The sequence below is a fragment of the Anomaloglossus baeobatrachus genome, chromosome 7 (genome assembly GCF_048569485.1).
Source record: "Anomaloglossus baeobatrachus isolate aAnoBae1 chromosome 7, aAnoBae1.hap1, whole genome shotgun sequence".
Classification (NCBI taxonomy): Eukaryota; Metazoa; Chordata; class Amphibia; order Anura; family Aromobatidae; genus Anomaloglossus; species Anomaloglossus baeobatrachus.
In genome coordinates, this window is record NC_134359.1 from 202,884,954 (window position 1) to 202,896,603 (window position 11,650).

Below are 11,650 nucleotides of genomic sequence, written 5' to 3' on the forward strand. Positions count from 1 at the left end.
AAATCATGTTTAATTCCTAGTAGATAAAATACATGGTGAGGATAAACTTTCCTTTGATTGACGCATTTCAGACGCTGGGTCTTTAGTAGAGTTGAGCGCGGTTCGCGGTTCGAGGTTCTCCAGTTCTAGGCTCGAGTGATTTTGGGGCCTGTTCTAGATCGAACTAGAACTCGAGCTTTTTGCAAAAGCTCGATAGTTCTAGAAACGTTCGAGAACGGTTCTAGCAGCAAAAAAACAGCTAATTCCTAGCTTGGTTTCCGCTGTAATAGTGTAAGTCACTCTGTGACTCACACTATTATGAAATTTCAGTGTATAGTGTGCGTGAACAGCGCCTTCAGATCACTGCTGTTTCTATAATCGCCATTTTTTTTTTTTCCTTGTCTTCCTTCCCTAAGCGCGCGCGTGTAGTGGGGCGGGCCAGCATGTCAGCCAATCCCAGACACACACACAGCTAAGTGGACTTTTAGCCAGAGAAGCAACGGCATGTGTGATAGGATGTCCATGTCACATGTCCCTGCATTATAAAACCGGACATTTTCCTCCAGGACGCCATTATCTCTTCTGCGTCTTTGGTGTCAGACATCACTGTCGCAGCTCCGTCCTGAGTCCTATCGCCGATACAGCTGTATGCGCTCCATACACAGCGCTGGACAGCATAGGGATAGCACTTTCTATCAGTCCTTTTAAGGGCTCAAACCGGTAGGGTCAGAGCCATAGGTGACAGGTCCTGAAAACAGCAACAGCGTCTGTGTAGCCAAGGTCAGGGATTTCCTCCCTGCATTTCCCTATTAGGAGGGAATAGAAAGGCAGGCTTCCTTTCCTCTACCCAGAGCCCCACAATCCTGGCACTGTACCCTCCTGTCCTCTGCACACTCCAACTCATTATAACTAAGCCATTATACTAGCAAACACTCAGTGTACCTAGTGGCATCCTAAACGTGGCTATTGGACTTTGCGATAGTCCCACTAGTGCAAAGACATTTGCAGCACCTCTGCCTGCATTGCACACTCCAACTCATTATAACTAAGCCATTATACTAGCAAACACTCAGTGTACCTAGTGGCATCCTAAACGTGGCTATTGGACTTTGCTATAGTCCCACTAGTGCAAAGACATTTGCAGCACCTCTGCCTGCATTGCACACTCCAACTCATTATAACTAAGCCATTATACTAGCAAACACTCAGTGTACCTAGTGGCATCCTAAACGTGGCTATTGGACTTTGCTATAGTCCCACTAGTGCAAAGACATTTGCAGCACCTCTGCCTGCATTGCACACTCCAACTCATTATAACTAAGCCATTATACTAGCAAACACTCAGTGTACCTAGTGGCATCCTAAACGTGGCTATTGGACTTTGCTATAGTCCCACTAGTGCAAAGACATTTGCAGCACCTCTGCCTGCATTGCACACTCCAACTCATTATAACTAAGCCATTATACTAGCAAACACTCAGTGTACCTAGTGGCATCCTAAACGTGGCTATTGGACTTTGCTATAGTCCCACTAGTGCAAAGACATTTGCAGCACCTCTGCCTGCATTGCACACTCCAACTCATTATAACTAAGCCATTATACTAGCAAACACTCAGTGTACCTAGTGGCATCCTAAACGTGGCTATTGGACTTTGCTATAGTCCCACTAGTGCAAAGACATTTGCAGCACCTCTGCCTGCATTGCACACTACAACTCATTATAACTAAGCCATTATACTAGCAAACACTCAGTGTACCTAGTGGCATCCTAAACGTGGCTATTGGACTTTGCTATAGTCCCACTAGTGCAAAGACATTTGCAGCACCTCTGCCTGCATTGCACACTCCAACTCATTATAACTAAGCCATTATACTATCAAACACTCAGTGTACCTAGTGGCATCCTAAACGTGGCTATTGGACTTTGCTATAGTCCCACTAGTGCAAAGACATTTGCAGCACCTCTGCCTGCATTGCACACTGCAACTCATTATAACTAAGCCATTATACTAGCAAACACTCAGTGTACCTAGTGGCATCCTAAACGTGGCTATTGGACTTTGCTATAGTCCCACAAGTGCAAAGACATTTGCAGCACCTCTGCCTGCATTGCACACTACAACTCATTATAACTAAGCCATTATACTAGCAATTTTTGCTGCCAGTTTAAGGGCCGTAGTTGCATTGTCAGGGATATTTATTCTTTATTATTCTGCTGTTAATAAAGCTAGACCACCACTGCAATCTACACCACCTCTCAATTTTTACTACCACATTTTCAGTCCACAATCTTGTCGCAATCAAAATGAGTGGCAAAATGACAGATGCTGGTGGAAAGGGGAAAAGGCGTGGTGGAAAAGGCAAAAAAGGTTTTGTCCGTGGGGAAGGTGGCAAAGCTCCATTATCATCTGCTGAAGATAGACCATCTACCAGCAAAAGTAAGATGTCTACTACTTACCGTGGACAATCCGATGTGCTCCCTTTTTTATGGACACGAACAACAGGAACAAAGGTAGATGATGGCCAAAAAAGAAAAATGCTTGAATGGATCTCAAGTGGCCCAACAAGTGCCCTCTCAGCCACTTCAAGTACCGCATCCAAAAAACACCAGTCCTCTGAGTTGTCATCCCAATCAAACTTGCTTTCTCCCAGCTCTGAAGTCTCCATCAGCCCTGCACAGTATGGTGGAACTGAGATGGCTGAGTCTGCAGAGCTGTTCAGTCACACTATAGCCTGGGAATCAGAGGTCTGCTCCCAAGCTACAGTGAGTACAGAACAGGAAATGGTCTGCAGTGATGCCCAGAACCTTTGTGACTCTGATTCAGGCCGTGAGGACCAAGTTTCGGAGCATAATGTTGACCCTTTGTCACAAACTGTAACACCTGTGGTTATAGACAATGAGGAACATACTGATGAAGATCAGACTCAGATACCCGATTGGGATGACAACTTAAATATTCGGTCAGGGCAAGAAGAGGCTCGGTCTGAGGGGGAGGGGAGTGCAAACACAACAATTGATGATGAAGTTCTAGATCCCACCTACTGTCAACCCACAGTCAGGCACTTGAGGAGGTCAACAGAGGTGGTGGAGGAGGATGCAACTGATGACGAAGTTACCTTGCGCCTTCCTGGACAGAGTCGGAGTACTGGTAGCACGTCTACAACTGCATCCTCAGCCACCACTCTGCCTCTGAGCATTATTCGGGGTGGATCAACAGGTCGCATGGCCTCTAAGCCTTGCCTAGCCTGGTCCTTTTTTGACATAGAAAAAGATCGCCCAAATTATGTGATCTGTAAAATTTGTCATGGTTCTCTTAGTAGAGGTCAAAACCTCAGCAGTTTGACAACTTCTTCCATGAATCGTCACATGAATAAATATCATATGGCCCGGTGGGAAGCTCACCGTGCTGCAATGCGGCCTAGCGGAGCGAACCATCCACCGCCTGCCCCTTCCAGTGCATCCGCACGCTCGTCATCTTCTAGGACTGTGCGGACAGCTGTCACACCTGTTTTTCCACCCACAACTTCCACCACTGTAACCGCAACAGGCAGTTTGCTTGGTAGGTCGTCAGTTGGTTTGGAAGGGGAAACAAGTGAGTGTGTACAGCTCTCTCAGACATCGATAGCACCAACGTTGGATGAAGGCAACATCATGTCTCCGCCTGCACTTTCCTCACAAACCTGCATTTTTCCAGGGACACCCTACTCAACACCGTCTACACACAGCAGCCAGATCTCTGTCCCTCAGATGTGGTCAAATAAAAGGCCACTTCCTGCGACCCATGACAAAGCTAAGAGGTTGACTCTATCCCTCTGTAAGCTGTTGGCTACAGAAATGCTGCCTTTCCGCCTAGTGGACACACAGGATTTTAGAGACCTTATGTCTGTCGCTGTGCCCCAGTACCAGATGCCTAGTCGCCACTACTTCTCTAAGAAAGGTGTGCCCGCGCTACACCAGCATGTCGCACACAACATCACCGCTTCCTTGAGAAACTCTGTGTGTGAACGGGTGCATTTCACCACCGATACTTGGACCAGTAAGCATGGACAGGGACGTTACATGTCGCTCACTGGGCACTGGGTAACTATGGTGATAGATGGTGAAGAGTCTGCTGCACAAGTCTTGCCGTCCCCACGACTTGTGTGTCAATCCTCTGTCTGTCCAAGTTCCGCCACTGCTTCTGCATCCTCCACCTCATCTGGGTCCTCCACCTCCGCCCCAAGCCTGCCTGGTCAGGCCACCAGCGTTCTCACTGCGCAGAAGGAATCATGCACCCCTCATTACTATGCTGGCAGCAGAGCGCAACGGCATCAGGCGGTCTTTAGCTTGACATGTCTTGGGAATAAGAGTCACACAGCTGAGGAGTTGTGGTCAGCTCTGCGGTCCGAGTTTAATAAATGGTTGTCTCCACTCAACCTGCAGCCTGGTAAGGCCGTGTGCGACAATGCTGCAAACCTGGGTGCGGCCCTTCGCCTGGGCAAGGTGACACACGTACCTTGTATGGCTCACGTGTTGAACCTTGTCGTGCAGCAATTTTTAACACACTATCCCGGCCTAGATGGCCTTCTGAACAGGGCACGAAAACTGTCTGCTCACTTCCGCCGTTCAAGCGCCGCAGCTGAGCGACTTGCATCGCTCCAGAAGTCTTTCGGCCTGCCGGTTCATCGCCTGAAATGCGATGTGGCGACACGCTGGAATTCAACTCTCCACATGTTACAGCGACTGTGGCAGCACCGCCGTGCCCTGGTGCAATACGTCATGACGTATAGCCTGGGCCAACGAGATGCAGAGGTGGGGCAGATCACCCTGATGGAGTGGTCTCAGATCAAGGACCTATGCACCCTTCTGCACAGTTTCGACATGGCGACGAATATGTTTAGCGCTGACAATGCCATTATCAGCATGACGATTCCAGTCATTTACATGCTGGAGCACACGCTAAACACTATTCGGAGTCAGGGGGTGGGACAACAGGAAGGGGATGAACTACAGGAGGATTCATATGCGCAAGACACAACAACATCACCAAGGTCCAGACGTTCATCATCACCAAGGCGCCAGGCATGGGAGCATGGGGGACAGGGATCAACAAGGGCGCATGGTAGCAGGCGAGATGTTGAGGAAGGTGCAGGAGGACATGAAGAAATGGAGGACGAACTGTCCATGGACATGGAAGACTCAGCAGATGAGGGAGACCTTGGTCAAATTTCAGTTGAAAGAGGTTGGGGGGAGATGTCAGAGGAAGAAAGAACGGTTAGCACCTCTATGCCACAAACACAACGTGGACTTGGTCCGCATGGCTGCGCAAGACACATGAGTGCCTTCTTGTTGCACTACCTCCAACATGACCCTCGTATTGTCAAAATTAGAAGTGATGATGACTACTGGCTTGCCACACTATTAGATCCCCGGTACAAGTCCAAATTTTGTGACATAATTCCAGCCATAGAAAGGACGCACGTATGCAGGAGTATCAGCAGAAGCTGTTACTCGATCTTAGATCCGCTTTTCCACCAAACAACCGTGCAGGTGCAGGGAGTGAATCTCCCAGTTGTAACTTGACAAACATGGGACGGTCTCGTCATCTTCAACAGTCTACACGTACCAGTAGGACCGTATCTGGTGCTGGTAACAGCAATTTTTTGGAATCTTTTCATAATTTTTTTAGACCCTCCTTTGCAAGGCCGCCAGAGACAACAAGTCTGACACATAGTCAACGGCTGGAGAGGATGATACAGGAGTATCTCCAAATGAACATCGATGCCATGACTTTGCAAATGGAGCCTTGCTCATTTTGGGCTTCAAATCTAGAAAAATGGCCAGAGCTATCCAGTTACGCCTTGGAGATTTTGTCGTGTCCAGCTGCCAGCGTTGTCTCTGAACGTGTCTTCAGTGCTGCTGGGTGTGTGCTGACAGATAAGCGCACGCGTCTGTCCAGTGACAATGTGGACAGACTGACGTTCATCAAAATGAACAAGTCATGGATCCAGAAGGAATTTACAACCCCTGTGTCATCCTGGGGAGAGTAAATGCTTGTGGATTTGGAATGTGCTTGATGCAAATCTAGCTGTGAAGTGTACAACTAGGGCACAAGTGCTGCCACTGAATGGGTGGGTGTGTGTGGGGCACAATTTTTGGAAAAAAGGGAGGCTCCGCTTGGAGTAACCCTTGCTTACATTGTTTTTAAAAGGAGCCAAAATGAACAAGTCATGGTTCAGCAAAGACTTTATCTACCTACCCCGGTGTCATGCTGGGGACGGTTAATTATGGCGTATTTTTGAATGTGCTTGATGCAAATCAAAACATCCTGTTTGCAACTAGGGCACAAGTGCTGCCACTGATGGGGTGTCTGTGTGGCCCAATTTTTTGAAAAAAGGGAGACTCCGCTTGGAGTAACCCTTGCTTACATTGTTTTTCAAAGAAGCCAAGATGAACAAGTCATGGTTCAGCAAAGACTTTGCTACCTACCCCGGTGTCATCCTGGGGACGGATAAGAATGGCGTATTTTGGAATGTGCTTGATGCAAATCTAGCTGTGAAGTGTACAACTAGGGCACAAGTGCTGCCACTGAATGGGTGGGTGTGTGTGGGGCACAATTTTTGGAAAAAAGGGAGGCTCCGCTTGGAGTAACCCTTGCTTGATGTGTTTTTAAAAGTAGCCAAGATGAACAGAGCTGGGATCAGGAAAGACTTTGCTACCTACCCCGGTGTCATCCTGGTGACGGATAAGAATGGCGTATTTTGGAATGTGCTTGATGCAAATCTAGCTGTGAAGTGTACAACTAGGGCACAAGTGCTGCCACTGAATGGGTGGGTGTGTGTGGGGCACAATTTTTGGAAAAAAGGGAGACTTCGCTTGGAGTAACCCTTGCTTACATTGTTTTTAAAAGAAGCCAAGATGAACAAGTCATGGTTCAGCAAAGACTTTGCTACCTACCCCGGTGTCATCCTGGGGACGGTTAATTATGGCGTATTTTTGAATGTGCTTGATGCAAATCAAAACATCCTGTTTGCAACTAGGGCACAAGTGCTGCCACTGAATGGGTGGGTGTGTGTGGGGCACAATTTTTGGAAAAAAGGGAGACTTCGCTTGGAGTAACCCTTGCTTACATTGTTTTTAAAAGAAGCCAAGATGAACAAGTCATGGTTCAGCAAAGACTTTGCTACCTACCCCGGTGTCATCCTGGGGACAGTTAAGAATAGCGTATTTTTGAATGTGCTTGCTGCAAATCTAGCTGTGAAGTGTACAACTAGGGCACAAGTGCTGCCACTGAATGGGTGGGTGTGTGTGGGGCACAATTTTTGGAAAAAAAGGGAGACTCCGCTTGGAGTCACCTTGCGGTGTTTTACATGATTTTAGAAGGGCATGCCATGCCTATATCTGTGTCTCATCCTCTTTTTCCTCGTAACGCTGTTTTGTTTTCACATGAGAATTTGTCCTTGTCACTTTCCCATGTGTTTGTGTTGTTTTTCACCTTTTGGACACCTTTGAGGGTGTTTTCTAGGTGTTTTTCTGTGTTTGTGATTGCCTGCCATTGTTTCCTATGCAGTTCGAGTTCGGTTCGTCGAACGTTCGACGAGCCGAACTCGAACGGGACCTCCGTTCGGCGAACCGACCTCGAGCCGAACCGGGACCGGTTCGCTCATCTCTAGTCTTTAGTCATAATCACCTGTTGATTCTGACTAAAGACCCAGCGTCTAAAACGCGTCAATCATAGGAAATTTTATCCTCACCATGTATTTTATCTACTAGTAGTGATGAGCGAGTACTAAAAAGCTCGGGTGCTCGAGGCTCGGGCCGAGCATCCCAAGATACTCGTGTACTCGGCCCGAGCACCGAGCCCAATGTTATCCTATGGGAGACCCGAGTATTTTTGTGAAATGACCCCCCGGCAGCATGGAGAAACCCTAAAAATGTCACAAAAGTCTCAGAAGAGTGCTCAAATGACATGGCAACAGCATGGGGAAGACCCCTTGAAGCATTTATCACTCAAAAGTCACAGCTGTGAACAATTTTGTCCGCGTTTTACGCCATTTTTACGGACTCACCAGAAAACCTTCAAAAATGACACCAAAATGAATTTTCATGGCGGAAATGTTAAGGGCACATACCCAATAGTGAGATAGAGCTAATGTATGTTACTTTTTGAGATTAATACATGAAAGATTTTACGTAAAACATTGTGTGGCACTCCGATGTCCCTGAGAAGAGACGTACATAAAGGCCTCTGAGTCTAATGTGCCCATTTTGAGGAAGTGAGTCTTTGTAGTATTTTCCTTTGCCAGGGCAGTCCAAAATTGTGAGGTTCACCAATGCCCCTGCATACAGACGTGCATGAGGGCCTGTAAACCTGAAGTGCCTATTGTAAGGAAGTGGGTCTATTGTAGTATAGCCCTTTGGCAGGGCAGCCAAAAATTGGGAGGCTCCACGTTGTCCCTGGATAGAGATGTGCATGAGGGCCTGTAAACCTGAAGTGCCTATTGTAAGGAAGTGGGTCTATTGTAGTATAGCCCTTTGGCAGGGCAGCCAAAAATTGGGAGGCTCCACGTTGTCCCTGGATAGAGACGTGCATGAGGGCCTGTAAACCTGAAGTGCCTATTGTAAGGAAGTGGGTCTATTGTAGTATAGCCCTTTGGCAGGGCAGCCAAAAATTGGGAGGCTCCACGTTGTCCCTGGATAGAGACGTGCATGAGGGCCTGTAAACCTGAAGTGCCTATTGTAAGGAAGTGGGTCTATTGTAGTATAGCCCTTTGGCAGGGCAGCCAAAAATTGGGAGGCTCCACGTTGTCCCTGGATAGAGACGTGCATGAGGGCCTGTAAACCTGAAGTGCCTATTGTAAGGAAGTGGGTCTATTGTAGTATAGCCCTTTGGCAGGGCAGCCAAAAATTGGGAGGCTCCACGTTGTCCCTGGATAGAGACGTGCATGAGGGCCTGTAAACCTGAAGTGCCTATTGTAAGGAAGTGGGTCTATTGTAGTATAGCCCTTTGGCAGGGCAGCCAAAAATTGGGAGGCTCCACGTTGTCCCTGGATAGAGACGTGCATGAGGGCCTGTAAACCTGAAGTGCCTATTGTAAGGAAGTGGGTCTATTGTAGTATAGCCCTTTGGCAGGGCAGCCAAAAATTGGGAGGCTCCACGTTGTCCCTGGATAGAGACGTGCATGAGGGCCTGTAAACCTGAAGTGCCTATTGTAAGGAAGTGGGTCTATTGTAGTATAACCCTTTGGCAGGGCAGCCAAAAATTGGGAGGCTCCACGTTGTCCCTGGATAGAGACGTGCATGAGGGCCTGTAAACCTGAAGTGCCTATTGTAAGGAAGTGGGTCTATTGTAGTATAGCCCTTTGGCAGGGCAGCCAAAAATTGGGAGGCTCCACGTTGTCCCTGGATAGAGACCTGTTAGGTTCTTAGTGCCTCCGTGCTTGCATTTAAAAACCGCACGTGTGTGCCTGTTGGTGGCAGCTTTCCGCTGCACTTGTGTGCATTTTGCAAAAACTTGGATATAACGCACAAGTCTAGTGAATACACATCAGCACAGCATTGCAAAATGCGCAAGGGCGTTGTCAACGAACAAGGAAGTGGACGTGATGGTGGTGCAGGCAGAGACCGAGGTCGTGTGCAAGCTCTAATTTCGCCACAACAAAGGGCCACATCTACTCGCTCGCACGTCCTGTCCCAAATTCTTGGGGACCGCAGCAGTACACCGCTCTTGAACCAAGACCAGTGTCAACAGGTTGTTAGTTGGATAGTGGATAATGCTTCCAGTCAGATTGGCACCACCACAAACACTCTGTCTTCCACACGGTCAAGTGTCAGTAGCCGTGATACTGCACCGCACATTTCAGAACCTGATCCTCCTTCCTACCACCAGGCCGAGTACACGTCCACGGACATTACTGATCCCACACTTGGACACTCGGAAGAGCTGTTCGTTCACGTTTCCATTCACACATTCTGGCCTCTCGCCAGCTCCTGTTGAAGTGGGCCATGACGAGATTGTATGTACAGATGCCCAAATATTTGAGCAGCCACGTTCTCACAAAGTTGGCAACGTGTCTCAACAAGGGGTGGACAATGATGAGACACAATTGTCAGGAAGTCAGGAGGAGCAGGGTGCGGAAGAGGAAGACGACGTGGTGGATGATCCAGTAACTGACCCGACCTGGCAGGAGGATATGCAGAGCGAGGACAGCAGTGCACAGGGGGAGGGAGGCGTAGCATCCCAACAGGCAGTAAGAAGCAGGGTGGTGGCCCCAGGCAGACGTCAGGCAACTGTTCCCCAGAACAACACGACACAAGGTGCCTGTACAAATGTTAGGTCTTCCCGAGTCTGGCAGTTTTTTAAGTTGGCTCCAGATGATTCTAAAAAGGCCATTTGCAACACCTGCCATGCCAGCATCAGCAGGGGTACCAAAACTAGCAGCCTGACCACCACCAGCATGATCAGGCACATGTCAGCCAAGCACCCGACTTTGTGGGATGTACAACAGAGTCGAGGAGCAGTGCTTGCTGATGTCACTGCTACGTCTTCGCTTGTTGTGCATGCGAGCCAATCCCCTGTCCATGCTGCCCGCGAACAAGCCTCTTCCGGCCCTGCACCTGCAGTTGCCCACGCAGAAATAACACCATCATCAAGCACGTCCTTGTCCCAGCGCAGCGTTCAGTTATCCATTCAGCAAACCTTTGAACGCAGGCGCAAATACACTGCCAACGCCCCACATGCCACACTTCTAAATGCTAACATTTCGCGACTGCTTGCGCTGGAAATGTTGCCTTTTAGGCTGGTTGAGACAGAAGCATTCCGCGACCTGATGGTGGCAGCTGTCCCACGTTACTCGGTCCCCAGCCGCCACTATTTCTCCCGGTGTGCCGTCCACGCATTGCATAACCACGTGTCACAAAACATCACACGTGCCCTGAACAACGCTGTTTCAGCCAAAATCCACCTAACCACAGACACGTGGACAAGTGCATGTGGGCAAGGCCGCTACATCTCGTTGACGTCACACTGGGTTAATATTGTGGAACCTGGGACCCAGTCTGAGCGAGGGACGGAACACGTCCTTCACACACCAAGTTTTGCAGGCCCTACCTCAGTCAGGGTTTCACCCACACTCTACAGCTCCGGAATGTCATGCTCCTCAGCCTCCTCCTCCTCCTGCGCATCCTCATCCACTTTACCCTCCACACCAGTCCCAAGCTGGAAGTGTCGCGGGCGGAGGAGGGGACGCTGCGCTCTCCCACTGCTCGGGTCCGGCTGCCGCTGCTCTACGGTTGCTGCTGCTCGGTGGCTCGAGCGATGGCCGGATCCCGGGGACTCGAGCAGCGCTCATCGCCCGTGAGTGAAAAGCGGTTGTTTGGGTTTTGGGGATATTGTCCGTGACGCCACCCACAGTTGTGGTGATTGTGTGGACACCACCGCTGCTCTGGACGGGGATCCCGGGAGCCTGTGACAGGGAGCAGCTTTGTTGTTATTTCTCCCCTCCGTGGGTAGGGGGGTTGGTTGTCCCGGGGCCCGGTGATGGGGTAGAGATGGATGACAGGCGGGTTGCGGGGCCTGATGAGGTGCAGGGTCGCAGGGGCAGCGCTGTGCCGCACGGCACGGAGGTACTCACTCAGCCCAATGATGATGACACAGTTCACGATAAAACAAGTGGCTGGATGGACGGGTCC